The 23,567-nt window shown below is 52.8% G+C and overlaps 1 long non-coding RNA gene across 5 annotated transcripts in view; it reads right to left on the bottom strand.

Annotated features, from left to right (window-relative positions):
- The window catches only part of LOC112995009 (uncharacterized), a 189,575-nt gene that overhangs the window by 15,475 nt on the left and 150,533 nt on the right, over positions 1–23,567 (bottom strand). For 4 of the 5 annotated variants that reach the window (XR_010391540.1, XR_010391542.1, XR_010391543.1 and 1 more), the window contains 2 exons: positions 21,959–22,187; positions 21,320–21,482 (listed from right to left, as the gene is read on the bottom strand). The exons of the other annotated variant lie outside the window; for it this stretch is intronic. This is a non-coding gene — a long non-coding RNA (uncharacterized LOC112995009). The remainder of the gene's footprint in view (positions 1–21,319; positions 21,483–21,958; positions 22,188–23,567) is intronic. 5 annotated transcript variants of the gene reach the window in all.

The following is a 23,567-nucleotide window of genomic DNA, read 5'->3' as shown; positions in this document are numbered from 1 at the left end:
CAGCTGCTGCAGCACCGGCACCCGGCGCCCACCCCGGATCCAGCCTGGTCCCCGGGGCGCTGCTGCTGCTGCTGCCTCCATCCCGCCAGGTCCCAGGCCCAGCCGCGGGGCGCCAGGCGTGGATGCAGCCATGCAGGTCTGCGCCGGCGCTGCCCGCTCTGCGGGTGCAGGTCCCATGGCCACTGCCGGCACCACTCCACACTGCACCGCTCTGCGCTGAGCCCTCTGCTTTGCACTGCGCTGCTCTGCGCCGTACTGCATCTCGCACACCGCTCCGCACTGCGCCGCATCTCGCACACCGCTCCGCACCACTCTGCACCGCGTTGCTCTGTGCTGCGCGCACCTCTCCGCACTGCACCCTCCAGCACCAGGTCACAGCCGCGGTCCCCAGCGAACCTCCCCTCTAATCACAGCTGGGGTGACAATTATTGCCCGACAGGGAATTCACCCCAAAACCGGATTGACCTCCATATGGGCTGCATGCCCTTCTCCCAGGACGCAGCTCCGACACTCCGGGCGTGTGAACAACCCGCCCAGCAGAGCCGCAGCCCAGCGGGGAAGAGGTGCGGAGCGGCCGCCCTCCCTGTCTCGCTGCATCTCCAAAGTGGCCATCAACGTGGCATTTGCTAGGAGGCTGCGCGATGTGACAGTGATAAGTGCTTTGATAGCAGATAGAAATCTATAAATAACAACAGCTTCTCTCAAAAACCTCATTTTAAAATAATGAAGACATTTCTTAAAGTGACAAGTGTCTCAAATAGTGACAGTAAAAGCTGGGGGTGGGGGGCATTTCTGAAGTCTCAGGAACAGACGCGAGGAGGGATCTCGGCAGCACCCGGCGCGAGGAGGGCGAGCGCAGGCCTCCCCGGGTGCTCTCCCGATGCCCGCGCCACGCCGGGCAGGTCCGCGCACACGGCTGCTGCCCCGGGAGCCCGGCTGCTCCGAACGGGTCCCCCCCGGAGCGACGGCAGCCCCTGCCTCCGCGCTCCCCTCGCTGCACGACCTCCCGGCATGAGCCGGCCACACCGGGGTCAAAATATTGTCTGCATTACAAAGGCAGAAACTAATACCAATTTTCTAGCTGCCAATCTGGCATGCTTCAGCAAGGCTGCCGCCCTCCCCAGTTATGTCCATTAAATCCTCCTGCCCCTGTCTGCTGCCCTGGCTCCTCACCCAGACCAGGCCCTCAGGGTGCATCGCCCCACCAGTGCCACCAGTCCCATCCCAGTTCCCTTCAGCTGAGGGAGGGTGAAATTTGAAGAAAAGAGGAAGTTTTATCAGTCATCTGAGTGCTCAGCGAAGCGGCACAGCCTCGGTCAGATCGCAGCTCTCCCCAAACCCGAGGGTAAGAGCAGGGGCCCAGGGTCCCACCAGAGGGGGAAACCTGTCCCCAAAAGCTCAGCACAAACCTCTGGGAAGCGGCAGCACCTCCCTCGCCGCCTGCCACGGGACGGGGACGCACCCGGCCCCAGGAGCTCACCTGGATCCAGCTCCCCGGCTCCGCACGTCCACTCCCCAGGCAGCCCCAGGGCGAGCACAGCACTGCCCAGCTCCTTGGCATCAGGTCGTGTGAATTTGCAGCCAAATGACCCAAATCAGCAGCAGGTGAGGCCAAGCACAAACACGGCAGCGGTGCGAGCAGAGCGAGCCGCAGCAGCCTGCCCCCTCTTCCTTGTAATTAGCCTTTTACTGCACGTTTATTTTTGAAGTTTTTGCTGTGTTTTAAATCAAGATGTAAATGATATGTTGCCACAGTAGGAGGGAGGAGAACAAGTACTGAACGGGGTAAAAGCTATCCCAGGAGCGAGGCATGCCAGCAGGAAGGCTGGAAAAGATGTCTGAAGCAGCAGGTTGCCACAGGATGATTAAGAATGGCCCTTTGATATTGGAAATGTGTTTTAATGAGCTTCCCGCAGCATACATCCCCTAGGTTCCCATGGAAGGGTCTGCACAATCCTCCCCTGCCTCCACCCAAAGGAACACCAAGAGCGCAAAAAATGCCCCATTAATGTACTTCAAGCTGAAAGGGTTTTAAATAACTGGGAGCTTTCTCAGTGTTTAAGAGTCTCTTCATTTCTTTAAATTGCAAAGAGGAACTGCATTTTCAGAATCAATATCCAGAATTTACAAACATCTCTTCAGGTGAGGAGGTTCAGCAGCGGAGCTGAGCTCTCGCGGGGGAGAGCTGGAAGTAGATGCTTTATGTCCGAGCTGCAGCAGGAGGCAAATCTCGGCCGTGACTCGGGCACAACCGTGCTCTCCGCACCGCAGGAGCCTCCTGTGCTGCATTGTGATTTGTTTCAGGCTTTGAGCTTTCTGGGGAAGGGACTGTGTTTAATTTTAGTGTGGGTATACAGTGGCCAGGACAGAAAAATCTGCCCGCTGAAGCTGAGCTCCTGCCAGGGCGAGAAGGGAACGGCACGTGGGCACAGCCCCGGCTCCGGTGGGAGATGGAGGAGGGAGCCGCTGCCCCATCCCAGCTCGGGGCATCAGCACCTCCTTCGCAGCCCCAGAAACGGGCACTCGGGCGAGGCCCCAGCCGCCAGCACCGCTCGGGGCTCTCCTCACCTCCCGCTGCAGTTTCGGGGTCTCCCAAGCCCTGGGGAGAACGGTCAGGCTTTGGCAGCCTTTCCTCAACTTCCCTCCCAGAAAGAAGCGGCTCCCGCGCCCGGCGCGTGAAGAGGCAATGCAGACAAGAATTGGGCATGTCAGCAATTACACTACCGTAAAACTCAGGGCAGGTTTTTGCCCAGTGTCACTAAAAACATTTACAGCCTATTGGAGGGGACAGTTGTCCCATTAAGAAACCAAAAGACATTCTGGCTTTCTTCAGCCTCAGGGCTTGGAAGCAACAAGCGTTTACTGCCTAATTAAATTTTAATGTACTGGCAGAGTACAGGTCTTCCTGTGAATTTGTACTGGAGAGTGTGCCACGCTGTGCAGAAGCAGAGGAGGCTCAGACTGCCCGCAGCCCCCGCGCCCTCCGTCAGCCCACGCCTCCAGGGTCCGGCAGCGGCGGTGAGCGCGGCCAGACACCTCGAGTCACGGTGACGGCCCCAGAGCCCCTTGTGCTTCTGCACCCGGACGCGCTGCCCAGGCAGTCTGCCTCCCTCCCGGCAAAAACGCGAGCAGAAAGCAGGACACGACGCTGTGAGCCCGGGCAAGACGAACGCGACTGTTGCTGCATGCGCGGGGCCACTTCTGCCACGTCACCGGCCCTCGTCCCAGCGCCTGGGACTCCTCGCGACGTGACGGGGACCCGGGGCCAAGCACCGTCCCGGCCGGGACGCACCGGCTGCGCAGACCAGCCGCGGCAAGCGAGCGGCTGGGACCTCCTGCACGTTGCTGCGGGGGTCGCAGGCCCAGGGGTCTCCAGGCATCATTTCCTTGGTAGATAAATAAAAACACCCTACCGAGGCCCGGCACTGACAGAGGGCCACGAGCAGAGACAGGTCCTGGCGCTAAAAATGCTGTGATTTTAATGGGTGACTCACATGTTTTCATTGTGCCACAGCTCTTCCACCGTGAAGCTGCCTGCAAGAGATCTTCACACAAGCCTTTCAGAGCACTGCGCTGAAATAAGGTGCTGTCAAAACAGCATATATTTCTGCAGCTGCCACAAGGAGTTGTTATTATTGTATTTTTCTTTAATACAGAGACAAGTGTGCTCCAGCGCGCAGGCTGCGGCTGTGCTGGGAGGGGAGAGGCAGCTCAGAGGAGACCGAGTTTAAGGTCTAAAGCAGAATAAGCCAGAGCATTTTTGCTGGCCAGAGCACAGATCCAAATGCCCTCGGAGATGCCTGGCCCTGAACGCGGCGGAGCCTGTGACTGCATTATAAACATCCCAGGCCCCGCTCCCGACGGCAGAAGCCGTTTCCCCCGAACACGCGCGTGCCGCCCTCGCTGCCGCGTGCCGGGACCTGCCCGGGGCCGGGCTGAGCGCGGGGAAACCTGCCCCAGCTGCAGCAGGACGCACGGCCGGGAACACGGGAGGGCGGAACAGAGGCGCCGGCAGCCGGTCTGCCCCGCTGCACGCACGCACACACACACACACACACACGGTCACTCTTTAGCAGAACAAACCGCCAAGCAATTGAGTAACCGTAACACTCGGTTTCAGTCCGGCCAGGGAACAGCCGGAGTTTGATCAGTATTTTCCACAACGGCCAAATCCGTGTGATAAATGCACTTATGGGTAAGAGGAACAGATTAACCTGCTGGTGCAGATGGCAGCTGGCACCGGCGAAAAAAGATGGCTCAGTTCAGCAGGGAAGGACTCGGAGGGCCAAAGCCAGGATTCCTGCAAAACTGATCGCATGAGGCAGCATTTGGGAAGCGTTAATGAAAGTCAGCCCCAGAGTGCCCACCCATGCATAGGGAAGCTGAAACTGGGTCTGGAAAGCAGCAGAAAGTGAGACTGTCATGCAGGAAGCAGGAGCAGCTGAACCAGGAGATAATATATATACTCGGGGCGGCTGATGGATGAAGACATCGGAGGAATTGTGCTGCAGCAGAGTGCATGTGGGAAGCTAAAAGGCACCTCAAAAAGCACTTCCCCAGCATCAATCCTTCCACTTGTGACGAATCGTTTGGAGTCAGGGTAATTTGGCAGCCAGCTGGATCAGAGATTACATCTGAGATTTCTCACCCTCAAGCTAATGATGAGAAATCCAATCGGATGCAAATGGCAGTGAGCAGAGGGTGTAAGTGTGAAAAGCACCATGCACGGGAGCAGCACAGCCTTAGGAAAGCCCTGAGTGAGGACCCAGAATGCTCCAGATGGAAAGGCAAGTGCCATGGCAAGGAGAGGAAGGGTAGACAGACCCACCGCAAGCCGAATCCCTTCTTCGGACTGGCCGTGCATACGGCTGGGGAAGGGAAGACAGACTTCCCAAGCAGCACAAAATGAAAAGCTGAAGAAAAAGATCAAAAAACACACGGGCATAGAGACATCTCCTTTTTCTTTCTGGATATGTATCTCCATCCACTAAGGCTATTTTTATTCTTTTCCCAGCTGCAAACACTGGTTGAAATAGGCTCTTATTTCACTGCTCTGTAATCCATCTTGAACTTAAATTTGTCTGTATTAGAAAGTAACCTTGTGCTGTATCAGCCTCAGCTTCAAGAGCACAGCACATAGGATTCAGCGTTGGACAACGGTCCACAAGCTGTCCAGAAGCTCCTCCACCCCCTGTCCTGCTTCTCTGCCGCTGCCAGCTTGCACGGCTTTGTGTTTGGTCATCCTCGTTCTGTAAATAGTAATATGGGGCACTCATAGGCCAGGTGTTGGGCGACACTTCCCTGGGTTGATGGATTTTCGTCTATAAGGTTTAAGCAGACCTCGTCTGCTGGAACGAGGATGGCAAATGGGGTTGCACAGATGCCCTCCATAAACACCTCTGCTGCTAGCACAGTGCAGTCCCGGGTGCTCTTCCAAATTAAAACACCTAGTAATGTGCTGTAAATATTCCTGGTGCCTGGGACAGGGCCAGAAGCCGCTCAGCACGGCTGGCGCGGGGTCCCCGCTCAGCGGCACGGGGATGTGCCGGCATTCCCCCACGGGGAGCCGCAGGGGGACTCCGGGGGGTCCCGGGCAGCGCAGCACGGACCTCGCGGCGGGGCTCGCCGGCAGCCTGCACCACGCTGCCCGCGCCCGGCCGCCCTCCACGCAGGGGCTCCTGGCCGGGACGGTCTGAACACCTGCTTGGAAATGGTAACGAAGGAAAAACGGACTTAGCAATGGTGAACAGGAAAGAAGAGGGGTCCAAAAGTATTATCCAAAGAAGATGAAAGACTGTTCATGTTCTGGTTTCCTGCTGAAACAAATACACATGGTGTGATTTTGCTGGAAATTCATTAATTTTCCACATATTCCCAGTAAGCTAATTTATCAAATAGCAACTGCATAAATAGTTCAGGCAAAAATGCTGAAAGTAGATTAAACATTGATGCAAGTATATATTGATTTGAACATTCCTGTGCCTTTGCTTGTGACACATCAATAAAATTAAATAATATCTTAATAAAATGTCTTGGTAATTATGTCTTTTCCCTTGGGTAAGTGTGCCCTCCAGCAATGTAATTAAAACCAAAATTACATTAACCCTCCAGTGACCATTTGACAAAAAATTAAGAGTCTAGAGAGTTCTCTGAACTCTTATGCCCAGATCGATTATTCTCCGCGCTAGATCTAGCTCTTGCACACCACTGCATACCCCACTTCCATTTGGACACGGCTGGAAGATGGTTCTTCACACCATTCAAATGTCAGGAAAGTCAGGTCCCTGCACTACCTGGGAAACAGAAATGCCTTCAAAATGTTTTTTCCTGACTCTGGGAGGACTTGGCTTTCTAACCTCTGGTGACTGTGCGAAAACTGCCATGACTTTAGAGCAGCGATGGGTCAGAGGCCACGCGCTGCTCACTGGCACTCAGCGAAGGCAGCGGGTCGGTCAGCCAAGCCACCAGCTCTGCCCTTGCCACAGGCACAAAACTCTAGACAGAACTCTGTCGCGAGGCCTAAACCGACTTGTCCTCCCTTGAACCGTGGTAACCAAAGTACCAAGGCAAGTAACGCTGGCCCAAGTCGTGCAAGGTGATGGTGCTGCCTACCACGATGCTGATACTTCCCAGGAGAAAATCAGTTTGCTTGTGAGGAGTTGAACAGGCCAAGTCAAATGGGATGGGCATGAGCATATACCTAGAGATATTAAATATATATTTTTTAATTTTGATGATGCAAAACATACACAGTCTAATTATGGGTCTTGCTGGCTGTGGGGTGAAGAGACTTGAACTCGGGCTTGTTCTGGTGCTGTGCGTCCCACAGAGTCCCAAGCCAGCCTGGGGTGTGGGGGAGGCTCTGCAGCAGCAACGGGAAAAGCCGCTATTTCTGTAACCGCTTGCCTCCGACTGGAAATCATTCGCTTCCCAGACGCCCTGTTTCTGAAGGATGGCTGGATTGTTGCTGCCTTGCTTACGATTCCCAAAATCAGCCAAGCAGTGCCAGATAATCAAGGCACGGCATCTGTCCCTTTCTACTGGATCAAGGCCACGCTTCAAATCCCGGCCTCCAGCACCTCATCCCTCGCACCACCCTGGCTCCCAGCCAGCCAGGCCCCCCCGCTCCCCTGCTCTGCCAGCAAGCCCAGCGCAAAGCCCGCTCTGCTCCCGCTCCCGCGCCAGTCGCCTGCTCCCTGCACCCCAGGGCCGCAGCCAAACCCGGCTGCCGGGACGTGGTGCCCGCAGGAGAGCCGGGCGCGGTCTCCGGGGCTGGACGGGGTACGCAGCGCACGCGAGCTCTTCGGGGCAGGAGGAAGCCGCTCCACGCTCCGCTCAGCACCTCCTGCATGGGGCTCCTGGCAGGAGCGAGCCCACCCCGCACGGACACCTGCTGCCTCTCTCCTAACGGCAGCCAGCACGTCTCCTTGGGGCCCCACCTGCTCCTGCGACGGGGAGCAGAAGCGGCAGCTCCCTGGCACCCAGGCAGGGCGCGGCGGCCGAACGCCAGGGCAGGGCTCTGGCCATCGCCTGCGGGAGCTCTGCCCCGGGGACCCCGCTCCGCCCGCCAGCCCAGCGCCGCGGCAGCGGCAAACGCGCCGGCCTCGGCGGAGGCTCCTCTCCTCGCCGCGTGGGCCCGCAAGCACCCGCGGCAGCGGTTCCAGCAACAGCTCCCCCGGAGCAGCAGCTGTTTGGAAATGTCACCAAAAACTTCGTTACCCACGAGACCATTCAGAGCGTGCACGAGAGTCCATCATTAACATCCGCGGCACCAAAGTCCCTTGTCATTTCTCATTTGGCAGCAACGAACAGCAGTCCTCCCCGCTGACGGAGACAGTGACAACATGACCTTTCAGGAACCACGGAGTAATCCATTTGCTGTGACTCTGCCGTGTCACACTGTCAGCTTGTCACCAAAACTTGCCACTCACATAACCTATTAGTTGTCCAATTTGTCTTTCTGTCATGGACCTTAATACTCAGTCCAGTGACTCTGTGCATTTTTAACGCTCTTCTCAGTTAATAAAAATAACGCCTTGGGGTTGGGGGATAGCAAAGCCAGCCCTAATGCAGCACGTTCCCCTCGCCAGCACCCAGCACGTCCTGCCCCCCCCGCGGCAGCACCTCGCCGGGGCCACCCAGCAGGACAGGAAAGCCGTGGCTGTGGCCTTGACTCAGCTCTCCATGCAACACGTCCTCCTCCAGCCTCGCAGAGAGGCCTGCTGAGACCGAACAACACCGGAGACCGCAAAACGGTTCGTGTCTTTGGTGGGAGCTGAGCCCCCGGAGGCCCCGTCCCTCTCCAGCTCTGCCCTGTGCTCCGGCGGTGGGAACAGCCCTCAGCAGGCTGCAGCTCACAGCCAGCTGGTGTTTTGAAAACAGCAGCTGTGAAAAGCCACGTGGCCTTTTCACGGGGAGGAACACCCAGCTGTCTCCACCGCTGCGGCTGCCGGAGGCGTTCGGACGCAGCCCGCAGCTCCCGCATCCCGTGGATGCGTCCAGCACCGGGGCAGAGCACCCAACGCCCCTGCGCCCGGGGGGCAGCGGCTGCAGGGAAACCTCTGCAGAAGCGGCTGGACGCAGGCAGGACCACGGTACGGACTGCAAGCCACGCAGACCGGCTCGCAGGGACAGGTGGAAACAGATGGCGGGGGGATCCGACGGCTTCTCACCTCCACAAGTCAGCGGGTGACACATCTCTAACACAGCTGGCAACTCCCTACTGCTCACCACGTCTCCAGTTTGCTGCTACTCCTGATGTTGGACTGAAGCTGCTGCAAGCCAGACTCCGATGTCGGGAGCTGCCCGGGGAGAGCCATGACACCCCTAACAGCTCCCACATGTTGCATGCAGCAAGGCCGAAACGAGCCTCACCTGGGCAGCTGGGGCAGAGCGTGCAGAAATGACGGAGTGCACAAAGCTGTGGGCAAACTGGGTTGCAATTCAGCTCTTTTCCCTGACCAGGAGAGCTTCTCTTTTCCTTTTACGTCTTCAAAATAGGACTTTCATTCTGAAAGCGCCTGCTGACCAATTCACAAGAACGCTTCTCAGCACACAGGTGTTCAGTAAATCGTAAGCTTCTTGTTATTCCTGATGTGAGATCAGCCCCTCATCTCTCTCCTGCACCCTGAACAGACAACTATGCTTTTTAAACAGGAGAACCATGAAGAGCAAACAGCAGCAAGCTGAAGCCTTTGCTGACTGGAAAGGTCTGGTCTGTGCAGCAATCGCAGGCACTCAGCAAAGCAGACATCCTCCGAATGCGTCTGAGCAAGTTCAGGCCTGGAAGGAAGGCAGTCTCCTACCCCCGCCCCGGACGATCGCAGCTCCACATCTGAACTGCACCCAGCAGAGGAAAGCCTTTACGTCCTGGTTTATATCATGCAGTTTGCTTTGAGAGGTGACTATAACTGATGCTGTGCTTCTATAGATGTTTTCATCTGAAGGCCTCACAGAACTTCGCAGCCATTAATTAGCAAAGAACATCCTGGCACCATCAGCTAATGAGAGAAGGGAGACAGATGAAAAAGCCATTCCCGAAAACCTGGATCAATCCCGAATTCACAGCAAAGTTTTTTTAGCTTGTTAGGGTTGGAACAAAAACAATCTGGCAAACTATTGTGATGCTTTTGCATAGCTGGATAGCAGAGTCTGGACCCTCTGCTTGCTTAACCTTTCCCTGAAATCCTTATACTGTGTGCTGTACTTTGTCACGCATTTAAACACCATAGTTAAAACCTTACTATGACATTTTACACCTGACTTAACCAGCACTAGATTATCAGCTGTTGGGCTGAGAGTGCATTTTTTACAACTTGCTTTTCTCTGAACTTGCATTAAAGGGCCCAGGAAACCCACTGGGACTGAGAAGGTTCAAGACACAAGCAATGTAACCTTACAGCTCTTGGCGTGCTAGTACAGACCATTAGCTGCAGATGTCCTTCTGAAGATCAAGAGTACTTCAAAGCCTCCTAAATTCCTTCTCTAAGCTCCAGGGGCTTGGAACATCTGCACGGCTTGTGCCAGCTGACCTTGATTCATACGGCAATACTCAGATTCAGAGGCTGACTTCTCCTGAAAGCTGTTTAAACATCTCCCTTCCTCTACCACAGAATAATCAGCAGACCCCAGTTGCACAGAATTGCAGAGTTACACTTACAATAGCCTGTTGCATAGCAAAAGCAAAGCCTTGAGGTTTTATCTGTAAAGTTGTCTATATATCTGTAATATACTGCGAGAGCCACAAAGAGAAGGTGCTATATGCAGTAAGAGTTAAGAATTGTAAAGGTCAACATGAATTCTTGTTGCCTACAGGTTAACCGGGCAACTGTACAAGACCCAAACACGCCTGTCCTTCCACATTTTAAATGCAACATCCACTTGGTCCGCTCTGATCCAAAGACCCGGAGAGCTTCCCTTCTTGTCTCCAGCTCCAACCATCCTTCCTGCAGGGGTTCCTTCCACCGCCAAACGGACCCTTTGGCCCGGCTCTCCAGCCTCCCGGTCCTAAGCATGCCCGGGGGTGTCCCAGCAAAAGCAACAGCAGGGCTGGGCTGGCAGCAGAGATCACACCGATGCACCCGACACTTGCCTGTGGCAGGACGGGCTGTGGGACTGGAAAGGACCAGGGGCTGCACACAGGGAGAGAGGAGACAGCCCTACGCATCTCCAGAAGAGGCAGAGGTGAAGAATCAAGACATGGGGTCCAGAAATGTGAGGGCAGCAACACAACGGACAAAGTAACAACCCAGGTGCTCTACTGATTTATCTTCCAATACGGAAATGACACTTCATTCCTGTACTGAAACACTTTTCCAGACAAAACAGATTCATCCAACTCTCAACCTACTGAATGACAAGGTTTTTCTGAGAGAAAAGCAGCAAGGTTGCAAATCCAAAGTTGCTGTTTGTTCTGCCATGAAAGCTTGAAAATTAATTTATCTGGTGAGAATTCTCTCTCTGTGTGCAAAAGCCCTTGATTTTTTTTTTAACCTCTTATAGCCTAAAAAATTCATGACTGCCTCCTTTTGCAACAAGACCATTAGCTTCACAGGAAGATGCACGAGCATGTTTAATGTGCCAGAGTACCCCATTGCAACAAAGGGATGGAGCTCCTCTACCATTAGTGTGTTAAAGCAAAGTGCTCACAAGACACAGTATGATGGGTGAAAGCCCTATGTCACATCATTTAATGCCTCAAGATTATTCAAAGATAGTTGTCTTCACAACAAACTTGGGGGAGGCTCCCCATTCATTCTGTCCGAAGGACAGCAGTGGAGATGGGTCTGCTCTTCCTGGTACTTTTGGGAGGAGGCAGCAACTTGCATTAGTTCCCCACATGTTCAAAAGAAACACTGAAAATAGTTACTGATTTCTGAGGACTAACATCAGCTAATTTTCAAATATTCCAGTCGGTAACAAGTGTTTTGGAATTTGGGAATTGCTGATGATTCCTTTTGTCACTGTTTACTGTCCTAATATTAGTAGAAAAATAATTCAAGTAATGGATAATTTCAATGGTTCATGACAGCAGAAACTAATCCCAGTGTGTCTATATTTTCAAAGGTTCAGAGTACTGCCATTTGCCAGGAAGGTAAATAGTTAATCTGCAGCTGTTAATTTGGAAGGACTGTATTCTTTGGTATACCAAGCTCATACTCACTCTCTCTGCTGTGGATCTCTTGATTTACTGGAGTGACAGTAAGGATAATTTGTTCCATTGTTTTTAAACAAATGAACCAGCCATTGCACAAATAGGACAGTCCAAAATCAGAGAAGCAAAAACCAGAACAAAAACAAAAGACCAAATGGCCTGAGCCTTGGAAGTGGCATAACGGCATTCTGTTTTGAAGATGGAAAAACAGCACAAAAAGCAATGAGTTTTCATGCCCTGGCAGCTCCCGCCAGTTACGAGTTCATAGAAGGGCATCGATCTAACATGAGTTTGTTTAGTGTCAGCTGTGGTGGTGCTATATGGGAAATTGATTTCTCCTTTTGTACATTCTCCTCCAGTGGAAGCTGACTCTCTCCATGGTGATGGGATGTGCTGACGAGTTTAACAAACTGCCGATGGGATTATGCAGAATCAGTTCAATTGGTTTTCAGCAGCTGTGTGAAATGGCATTTGCAGGAAATGCAAGGCTGCGTGGCACCTAAGTGAAAACACAATGAGATCTGAACTCCGAAGCCTTACGCTAAAGAGGAAAAAATACATAGAACCTGAACATCTTCAATAAGTCAGTTTGGAAAAGTCCGTCTTCCACCCGAGGCAGGCATCACTAGAACGACTGGCTTTCCAGGGCAGGGAGGGAATTTTAGCACAACGCACACCAGCACCGATAGGCAACCCCCTCAACTGCTTGGAGCGGAGCATGAAGGTGCTGTCAGCACCAAAGGGACACTGCGGAACGAGCAGATGGGGCAGAAAGCCCCAGGGGTGACGGGGAGAGGCAGGGCCATGGGCACAGAAATCGCCAGGCTGGTGCAGTCAGTGCTGCAAGGGAGTAAAGGAGCATCTGATCCTTCTCCTCTGGCTCAGGCTCTGGAGCTGCTGCACTAGTGCCCCTATTATGCCACCATTAGACATCAGTCCCCCGTCATCATGAGGAATGCCCAGCAACACCTGAGTGGCATCTTCAGCTTTCTGCGCAGTTGGAGATGTCTGCCAAGCTCTCCAGGACACGAGAGCTCCTGTCCTGGCACACAAACCCCACCTGGAAGAGCATGTCAAGTCCCGTGCAAGACATCTGTCCACATCTGATGCTGGAGCCTGCAGCAACTGACCCTCACCGCCAAGAGAGGAGTAGAGGTGCTGAAGCTGCGTAGCACACGCGGTCCTTCCAGATGTTTCCTTCCCTGGGGATCTTGCATTGCAGAATATGCTCAGACACAGTCATGTTTTTCCAGCCCAGGGGCTGCAACAGGGGCCCCCACTTGCTCCAAGTGCGGTGGGGTGAGAAGGGCACAGCAGCACTGCGGCAGTGGCTCCGGAGAGCTGATCCGCCTGTCTGCACCAAAGCATCGTCCCTTCCTCAGAGACGTGCGTCCGTACCACCGCACGCACCACGGCAAAGCAAAGGAAGGTCACTTCTTGACCTTCACTAGTGTCAGGATCCTCAAAAAGAGCTCAGGCCCTCCCAGTGGAAGGTGAACAGCTCACCTAACTTCTTTAAAAAAAAAAAGAAAAAATTAGCTAGTTCAGCCTTACAGGGAAGGCACAAAGATAGATGAAAGGAATAAGGCAAGCTGGGAACATCAATAAATTACTGCAGCATCTTACTGGCTGCAGTATTCAATAGCTTAAAATGTTTTTTGGTGCCTTAGGCAAGCAGAAGATTTGCAAAAATGCAGAGCCTGTCGCGTGTGATGTATCATTGTCACTCATCAGCTGCTAGGTTGCATTTCCTCTTCCTTTCCGTGCAGGGTGTGTAATTCTGAGCAGCCACAACACTGAATTAGAGAAATGATATCTCTAGGCAAGCATGGGCTGCCTGGTGACTAAATGGCAGAAGGACTGTCTAATTTCTGCTGTTCACAGACAGATATGTGAAGTCAACACAGACCTGAGTGCAAAGACAGGGAAGACTTCAATTAAAGTGTCACTCGTTACCCTACAGAACAAGACACTGTCATTGTCACTGGGAGGTGCCCTGCCCGTGTGCAGACCTCCCCCGACCTGCCAGGGGCCAACGGGTCCCTGCTCCCCGGGAAGACCCCCAGGTCCCCCCCGTGCGGAGCCGTGCCGGGAGCCGTGCCAGATTCCCTCCTCGTGTCACGGCTGCGCAGGAGGGCGGAGGGGAAGGCTCAGGGCTTCGTCTCTAACGAGGCAGGGACTGCATTTGTATGGACTGGTTGCCCAAGTTCAGCAGCCCCTCGTGCGGGGCAGCGGCACTGCCGGGGCACACCGAACAGGGCAGCACTTCCAAGCGCGGCAACACGCACGTGCTGCCGGCAACGGATCCGGCCCTCGCGCAGAGGAGAGCGGAAACCCCGGGGTGCACGCAGCCTTTTGCTGCCGCGCAAGCGCTTGCTCCAGCAGTGAGATGTGGCGCTTGCGGGATCTCACTGAGAGGAGGACTTGCCCTGCTGTGTCCTACAAAAAGGGGCTTCCACTGATGGCAGGACGGGCTGAGCCCCTTGCAGACGGGCCAAGAAGAAACAGAATCCGTGTAGCCCCTGCAGCACCAGTCACGCTCATCACTTCTGGGGAGGAGCTCTGCCCTCATCTGGGAAGAGCCCACGGAAATCCCACTCGTGGAAAGGACTGTTTATGAATGAGTCGGTCTGACCCCAGAAGGCATACGGGATGTGAGAGGCCTGTGAGCCTGCTAATAAAGAAAGGCACTCAAAGGCATCCTTGCAGCAGCCCAGGGAAACCGGATCCAATTAAAAATGATTTTGGCTAACCCAGTCCTAGTGAGTGCCACATATCTGCAAGATGATATTCTCAAATGTAGTGGACTACTCAATGTGGCTTTGACTGCCGTTGAAAATATTTAATAAACTCTGGGATATGAATCACTATCAAGAACCCTGAACATTAATTTTAGTCACAGTTGGCCACACTGTATCACCCTATAAACACCTCTCCAGTTTCAATTAACATTTCTCTATCTCCTGTCTCACCGAATATTATATTTAACTAATTTAAGAGGATTGGTAAAGATAGTTTTCACACTTCACAGGAAAGCATAATGAAATAATTATACCTGTACCTACAAAAAGCATGAGGATATTGCATAAAGAGCTTTAAAGTCATTTGAAGCAAAAAACTTCTCCAAGAGACCTTCATACGAGCTTTGGCTACTGAGACTACTGCACGGATACCTGCTACCTCCTTTCTCAGTGTCGGTGTCCGGACTTCGTGGCACCACGCACTGCCGGTGCAGCAGGGCAGCTTCCACTGCAGCACGGGGCTCCCGTGCACATCCTGCGGCAGCCCCTGCTCCTCCCTCCCGGGCCACCAGCACGAAGATATATTGCAGCCCTCCATGGTGGAAACTCCTCCTCTCATACCGGCTGCTCTGGGGCTTTGCTCTGAAAAAGGCTTGTTTCATCTGACACTTGAGTTGTTGCTTTGTGGTGGTGGAGGCAGAAATCTCTGAAGATGATGAGCTGAGGCTCCGCTGGGCAGGAGCTCCGGAGCAGGGCAGCTGCAGGCCTGTGGATGGGGCCTGGGGCTCATCCACTCCTGGCTGCAAGGACGTGTTTCGGGCACTCTGGTTCTGCTCAGAGGCTACAGAGGCCCAGCACAGCTCTGCCTCCCTTTGGTCACGTTTTGGAGCTTGCCACCCTTTGGACCTCTTCCACCACCCTTTGGACCTCTTCCACCACCCTTTGGACCTCTTCCACCACCCTTTCCAGATCTCCTGGCTCAGGGCAAGCTCTGGGCTGTGCAGCATGAGCCCGTGTCTTCTCCAGCAAAAAATGGCCTGCAAAGCACAGATCATGCTCAGCTCCCCAGCTTCCGTGGAGGGAATTCAGATCTGCCGTGAAATGAGGGACAGTTTGGCAACCTGAACTGATAACAGCTAAGGAAAGTAACATTTCCAAGACAAAACAGGTTTTTTGGCCATCTGGGTTCAGAAGCAAACTCCCTGAAGGAGACTGCACACAGCAAAGCTGTATCCAGTCAAAGAGCAGATCACCAGGACCGGAGCCTTTGTGAAACCCCGAGCACATTGCCTGAGGAAAGGAGTTTGCACTTGTGTCCAGTGGAGGGGTTAAAGACCCTTTGTCTTCATTAATAGTTTCCTTCAGATAACTCCTCCATTTAATTCAGGAGGTCCATGCAATGCTGGGCAAGGCAACCAAGCACAAATACCAATTCCCAAGTCTGTCTTTCACTCCTGGGCAGGGATTTAACCTATACATTTCCCCTAGGAACAACACTGAAAAAGAAGGGAAACCAAGGCATAGCAGTGAACATACAAAGATAACAAAATATTCCCACATTCTCCACACAGAGGTAACAACGGCATAAGGTGATGGAACGAATTGCAAACTGCAATTGCATAAGGCTTTCAGGAACAGATAGCATCACTCAAGAGCTCTGGAGGAACAATGAAAACAACCAGACTGCTAACAAGTGAGCGTAATTCCTCATCAAAGCAGCTCCTCTTTCCTCAGGATGGGAGAGCAGCCAGCAGTACACCTGCCCTTAGCTAGGTGGGTACAGAAGGTGCCTCCGTTAATTATAAACTGCTGAGGGCCATTCTGGTAACAAAGAACAGAGCTGGAAGAGGTCCATTAACTGAAGTCAGCGTTTCAGAGGGACTGAAGAGCACATCCTCGAGCCGTGCATTGAGAAGGATTTCTAGCCAGACCTGCCAGTACGACGACGGCGATGCTTGCTTCTGAGGGCAGGCAGCAGGGAGCCTGCTGCTTGTTCCAGCCACGCACAGTCATGTTGGGATCTGTGCCAGCGTGGGAGAAGGGGAAGCTAACACCCACTCACCCAACGGGAATTAGAAAGTAAGGGGAAGCACAGCTCCGGCCAGTGCTCTCTGGATAACTCGCTTAACTCCTGGTGACCGCTTTGGTGCATCTCACCCTCCCGTGATTCACAGGCCTCAACAAAGTCTTTGGAATAATCGGGAATTTCTCTCCCCCACAGGCTGTTGCAGGGCTAGCTCCTAGGGCAGAAGTCTTGCAGGCCGGTGAGCGTGCCTGGCTCAGCCCCCTCCCGGGCTGGGCTCGGCTCCACCACGGGACCACCACCACCTACGCGCAAAGCGTTTGCAGCCGGCACGTTGCCCTGCAAATAGGCAGAGCCCAGTAGCACCTGAGCCCCAAACAACTGATATCCGAACACATAAAGACAAGTGTGCAGTAGAAATTAAGTTCTGTGAAGACTCAAATGGCCTTATTCCAGCACAATAATCAATGCAGACTGAAGTATTTCCAGCTTTAGGGTTGGAGAGGGAGGTTGGGAGGTTTGTCCCTAAGGTCAGTGTCACATAGAAAAACCTTTGGCAAATCAAGCTGCCCTGATTTTTAAAAAGTGTACACAGACAGTGCAGCCCCTTAACAGTGACAGATACCAGGGCAGAGGGACACAACTGCTCCAGATGAATCAGGGCAAAGACTTCAATACCTTCAGATGCCTGTTTACAAAACATAAGTCTGTTTGTTCGTACACAGCTACGCTTACTTGATTTGCCTGAGGCATAAATCTGAATGCCCAAACTTCGTTGCTCCATTCAGCTGTCCGCAGCCCAAGCATCCAGTTTTCAGGCACTTACGATCCTGGAGCACATTACATACAAGTACTGGGACACAAGACATTCCCCCTCCAGTGCCAAGCCCTCCATCTGTGACTTTGTTTATGGCACTTGGCTCATCCCTGTCCTCTAACAGCAAATCTCATGCATTTTCACTGGGCTTGCTGGTTCTGCGGCTTTTGGGCCAAGCAGAGGCCTCTCTGTCAGCAGCTGCCTTTGACATTTTGGTTCAAAGCAGCAGAACGGTTTTGAAGCAGACTCCCCAATCCTCCCCATTTTCTATGCACTGGTTTTATTTGCAGAGCAGTTTTAGCATATGCAAACAAGGTTTCTTTTGGAGGAAACTAAAGCAGAAACTCTTTTCTGGGTGCACATCAGACATTTCCAATCCATAATCAGGGCAAAACAGACTGAACAAATGACTGGTCAGCTTCAAACCACAGGCCTAGTGGTTAGCTCCAGAGGCTGAGACTAAATCTAGTCCAACGTAAAACCTCCAAACTGCACACATAGAAGATGTAGGGGCCCCAGCAACAGCTGCTTCAGTCTACTAATCCACTCCTATCCTGCGAAGCCACTCGCTAACACGGGCCCAGCCCCTGAACACACAAATGCCAAACCTGTCTATCCTACTGACATCCCCAGACGCTCCCGAAAAAGGAATCTTCTGAGAGTCTCCTTAGCTCTGCCACAAATCCTGCTATAATTTCATCTTGCCCTTAGCCCTGCAGCGCTGTACAACAACGTCAGGCTTTGGTGTGCTAACACCTTCTGCAGATCTCCTAAGCTTTTTTCTTCTTGTTTCTGATGTTAGAACAAAATCCTTAAGAAGCAATGTGTTTTTCCCACTACAGACTCAGAGAAAGATCGATTATTGTTTGTCCTTGTCTGTAATCTCATTTGCAAGTAACCAGTAGCCCAGTTTTTCCAATATCATAATAATTTAAGGCTGGAAAGGACCTTAAGAGGTCATCTACTCTCTTGCCATAATGTGAGTCAAGGCTAAGCATATTTCAGCCATCCCACACAGATGTTTGTCTAACCTGTTCTTTAAAACCTCTAATGGCAGAGATTTGGTCCTCTCCCAAAGGAACACATCCCAGTACTTAATTATCCTTATACTTAGAAAGTTTTTCCTCATATCAGATCTAAATTATTAGCAAATTAAGCTGATCGCTTCTCACCTACCCTCAGTGGATGCAGAAGATGACTGACTGTTGTCCTTTGTGTAACAACCTTTCCTGCATTGGAAGATTGTCATATTCCCTGCTCTGGTTGTCCCATTTCAGACTCAAGAGATTCAATTCTTTCAGTTTCTCCTTACGAGACACACTTTCTGTTAAAAATCTCTAACGCTTCATCAATTTCTTTATACTTTTCTTAAAAGGAATATATTTTTAATTATTTTTAAAAATAAAAGATTTTTATTCCCTAACATCACATGCAGGGGAATAATTTTACCCTGGCCCATACAGGCAACATTCATGTTCATGCACTCTAACATGGTAATTCTTTGCTTTGCTTTTTGGCAATGGCATGGCATTACCACACCTGCATCCTTTTCTGCAAAACTGCTGCCTTGCCAGATAGTCCCTATATATATTTCTGCTTTTGATTTCTCTTTCCTCAGTCCTGAATTCTGAACTTTTCTTTATTGAATTTCCTCTTGTTGGTTTAGGCCCCTTTTCTAACTGTGCCCTGGGGAATGCTCAGACTCCCATCTACATGAGATCAGCTAGAGTTGTAAGGTTTATAAGTATATAGGCTCTGCCTTCACCCATATCGTTGTTTGGCAGCCACCCCAATTTCCTACATTAAACAACCTAATTTTCCGATAATGTGCTTTTTTTAATCTTTGCCCTATCTCCATTTGTGCAAAGCAGACCACTGAGCGGAGCAGAAGTAGCGTTATCCTTGCAGGAGCGTGGCTTTATTCAGCTGCCACACAGCCGCCTGCCGTGGGAAACTCCACAACCGAACCGAGACGTGGGAGCGGGCTCCATGCACTAATAGCCAGATAATAACATCCATTAACCTCCTGGTTACCACTTTCCCCCCATTTCCACCCAAAGGAGGGCCACGGTTTAGCACCTCTCCGAAACGCTGCAGTGGGCTGGCTCCACGCCGCAGCTGGGTCAAGCTGCACCGGGAACGGGGCCGGCCCTGCGGGACGTGCCAGCCCGCGCAGCCCCGGGATGCTCCCTGCCGCAGCAGCCTGCCACGGCTTTTGCCCCAGCAGGACTCAGTCAGGAGCACTGCTGCAGAGCTGAAGGACAAAGAGGAGCTGAGCACGGTCACCGTGCCCCCTACTTCTGGCACCACTACGCCATCCTTCCCCTCACAAAGGGGGTAGCAGACACACATTGCATGCATCATCACTGCAGCTATTTTTACTGCACAGAAATTAGCCCAGCAGGAATTCAATTCCAATAAATTCCATTATTCTGAAAAGGGAATCTAGACACTTACTTCAGTGCACAGCAGCCACAGAACCTGCAGGAAAGCACAGGAAGGATGGAAAAGGAAACAACCGCGTGCAGAAGGGCTGGGAGGACGTACAACGTGCCTGCCTGCCCTGGGCACCTGTGGGCAAGCTGTCCGAGGCTGGGCTGGTGTCCAAGCTGAGCATGCAGCTCCTGCTGAAAGCAGCCCCTAGCAGCAGGAGTGACTCAGGACAGATTTAATCACTGCCATCTGTTAGTGCCTCAAATGGCTTTTTACCTGCACTGTCTGTTTGCAAATGATTTACAGGTGATTTGTGGGTGTGAGCTGCCGGCATTAGCCGGTGCGTGATGGGCTCCGAGGGGCTAACAGCAGCCGGGAAGCGATGCTGAGCGCACGGGGCTCCCAGGCTGCTGCTCTGGCAGCTGCTGCAGCGAGGCACCCGCAGCCGGTCCTGCCACTGCGCTCTGGTTTGCGCTGCCGCCCAGGGAAAGGAGCACCAGAGCCTTCCTTCTGCACCGGGAGGGAGGCCGGAGCTTGGGAAGAGGGAGGAAGAAGGTCGTGGCCAGCAGGGGAAGAGGGGAAAGCGCCCGGCTCTGCGTGTTGCAGCTGCTGGGCCCGGGCAGGTCTGGGCACCAGGCCACGAAGCGAGCGCGGTCGCAGCCCGGTGCCGAGCCCGGCCGTGCCGCCCGCCGGCAGCACCAGGGCAGGCTGGCCCCTCTCCCCGTCCCTCCCTCTCCGACCCCGAGCATCAAACCCCGCCGCGCGCTCCGGCACCACCTTCCCACGGCGCCTTGCAGCATCTCCTCGTCTGGGCACCAGCGACTCTCCCCGGTCCAGAGCGGACGAGGGCAGGCAGCCCCGGTGCCAGGACAGCGTGACGGCACCGCGTGCACCGATGATGGGGGGCGGCTCCAGCACCGCGACAGAAAATGCATCTGGGAGCTCTTCTTGCCTCATCTCTCCTAGAAGGAAGTGGTGCAGTGGGGGCAGGCCGGTCCGTGAGCCCCATGCAGGGAAGGGGGCAGCGTGGGGCTGGGCAATGTTTCCATGCCCTGAACCTCTGAGACCGGGGGCACAGGGGTCTGTGCCTTCACCCCCCCCCCCCCCCCCGAGCTGCAGTGCTGCACGCAGAGGTGGGGAGAGCTGGCTGTGACTCCCATGTGCCAGGACGTCCTTGCACAGACAGCAGTGAGATTAATGTACTGAGACATGCAGATCCGAGACCATCTGCATGCAGAATCACGCAGGGAGGAAAGCCTCTTCTTTCTCAGCATTTCAAAGGGGTTGCAGTTCCTGTAGGACTCCTGAGCTCCCTGCATAAGTGAACAGCTCAGGGACCCCTACCAGAGCCGTTGTTCCCAGCCCGGTCTCAGTCTGGGCCAAGGTTGCAGCTCTGCAATCTGCAGAACTTTGCTTAGTGATTCGGACACTACCAAAAAAACAAAAATGCACTCTAGCTCTTCGCAGCAGCTCACTAATGTTAATGATTTGAACCTGAGGCACCGGCAGGACAAAGTCAGGAGAAGGAGCCACATCCACAGCACGGTTTAGGTGCACTTGACTTTGCTGGCCTTGTTTTACACTCATGACTTCCTCCCCCCAAGTCCCCACAAACGCCCCAAAGCAGTGGAAGTCCTTGTTCTGGTATTTACCTGGCCTCATTCAGCATCCCTGTGTCTTTCCCAGGAACTTAAACACAGCATCCCTTGGGGAGGGTCGCTGGATTCTCGCTCTCCACTGCTTGACAGGCTTTACTCCTGTCCTTAACAACTGCTTCAGAGTGCCAGACAATCAGTAGTAACTATATTTAGTCACCTAGGAGACAAGGGGGATTCCCAAAATTAATGCTATAAAAGATGGTAATCCACAATTAATTAAAAAAGAAAAAAGACAAAGAATTAGACAAGCCTGGTGTTGTTTGGATTGTGTTATTAACAGTGCAGAGCTATTGGCCCAGCGAGCTTTCGTGAGGGCAAAAGTGATAGGGAAATGCCATGGGATTCCTATACCACACAGGGACTGTCCTGCCTTCTTTCTGGGCCTGTCACACCAAAAGAAATGACCACAGCCAAGCATTAGCTTTAGATCCTAACATGCGAGAGGCCATTCTTGTTTATGGATTTGAAATAATTTAGTTACACAGAGCTGCAGTGTTTGTGCACTACAAAACAGCTGTTCACTAGGAGGAACTGCTGGAATTGGCAGTGATCATTTAAAGAGAGAAAGATTGCATCTTTCATCCCACAGTGTCACCAGTAAATCCCCCCTTCCTGGGATACTTCCAGCCTTACCCATTTTTGCTGATTAGAACCTAAAGCAAAAGGTTCCGAGGCAAAAGCCTGCAGAGGCGAGCTGCTCCGTACATCCAGCGCCCGGTGTCAACAGCGTCATTACATCTCCGCGACTCCCATCAGCTCAGGATAGATGCCAGCACTGGCCTTCCGTGCACTGTAATGGCAAACGCCTGCAAGACTCGGGGAAGATCTATCACTTGGAGGCCCCAAACAGCTCAGAGCACATCTGTTAAAGAGATAAAATAATATTTTCCTGGCTAGATACCAACGCGTTATTGAATAAAGTTTAAAATCTTCACCCTGAGTCAATTCATCTGTGCAGGTGCCATTGTACTTTCTCATTTTTATTTTAGAGAGAAAGAAAACGCAGGGTGAGCAGACAAAGCAGTTGCCTGATTTGAATTTCACTTCTATCCCATAGCTCTTTGCAGAGGTCAAGGAGAAAGTGACAGGTGAAAAATGTATCTCGGAATCAGCAACCTGAAGGTTTAAGAAAATACACCTCCACAGTACTGCTGCACACACTGAGAGCAGGAAAGCAGGACCAGCCTGTGGATCGATAGTACAGGATGTGAACAGCAAGAACAGCCTGCCAGGAGGGAAGCGGATGGCACAGCACCCCTGTTAGCATATTGAAAACGCTCTGTTTTAAACCTGCTTTTTAACATGATGGAGAAAATTCAATTTCATTCTCCAAACAGATTGTCCCAGCGAGCGGCACCCAAGGGGAAAGGAGCAGGTTGCCTCCACTCTGTAATTCAAAACTCCTGTCACAACCTAGGGCTCATCCACTGCCCCTAAAACGTGTCTGTGCAGACCGGCTCGGGAGCTCTGCCCGGCGTGGGCAGCCCGGGGCCTCCGGGGCAGCGGGGCTGCAGGGAGCTGCTCTGCGCAGCTGCTCCAGGCGTGTCCTTGCAGCGCCTCGGCAGGCATCTCCACCACGGCAGCATCCATTTTCGTCACAGATAGAGCAGTATATTGCAGTTCAAGATTCTGGGAACTAGAAATAAACTTAAATCCACCTGTAGACTATCGGAGAGATTTACCAAGTTCAGCAGTTTTAATGTCACCCATTTTATCAGCTTTCTTCCTGCACAGGACGGTGGGCTGTGCATATTCATATAACTCCCTGAAAAGGAATGAGAAGTTACCGAAAGCACCATGAAAGGAGGACAGCAACGCTCATTCCCTCACAACAAAACCAGCACATCAATAAGATTTAGGATTTAACTCCATAAACATTTTGTTGTTGCTCTAAATCAGTGATCCATGAGGAGAGGAAACGCAGGGAACCAGCACACACCGCTACCTCTGGCAGCGTGCTACCAGTCCTTGGGTAATTTCGAGGGATACCGGGGGCGCAAAGGTCTGCAGGAGGGAATCCCAGGAGACCGCGCCTCGTGGAAGCAGCACGGCCTGCAGCGTCTCCCGCGCACGGGGCAGACTGAGGTAGTAAAGATGCATGAACGGACCCGACCCGCCAGGCCTCCAGACCACCCAGGCGGAGTTCACGCGGTCCCCAGGTCTACCGAGTCCCAGGACCCCCAGGCCAACACACTACTGGTTTCCAGTGCAGGCCTGACCCAGACGGTCCTCCCATTGCCGC

Source organism: Dromaius novaehollandiae, chromosome 14, assembly GCF_036370855.1.
Source record: "Dromaius novaehollandiae isolate bDroNov1 chromosome 14, bDroNov1.hap1, whole genome shotgun sequence".
Classification (NCBI taxonomy): Eukaryota; Metazoa; Chordata; class Aves; order Casuariiformes; family Dromaiidae; genus Dromaius; species Dromaius novaehollandiae.
This window is presented reverse-complemented; position numbering and strand designations above follow the sequence as displayed.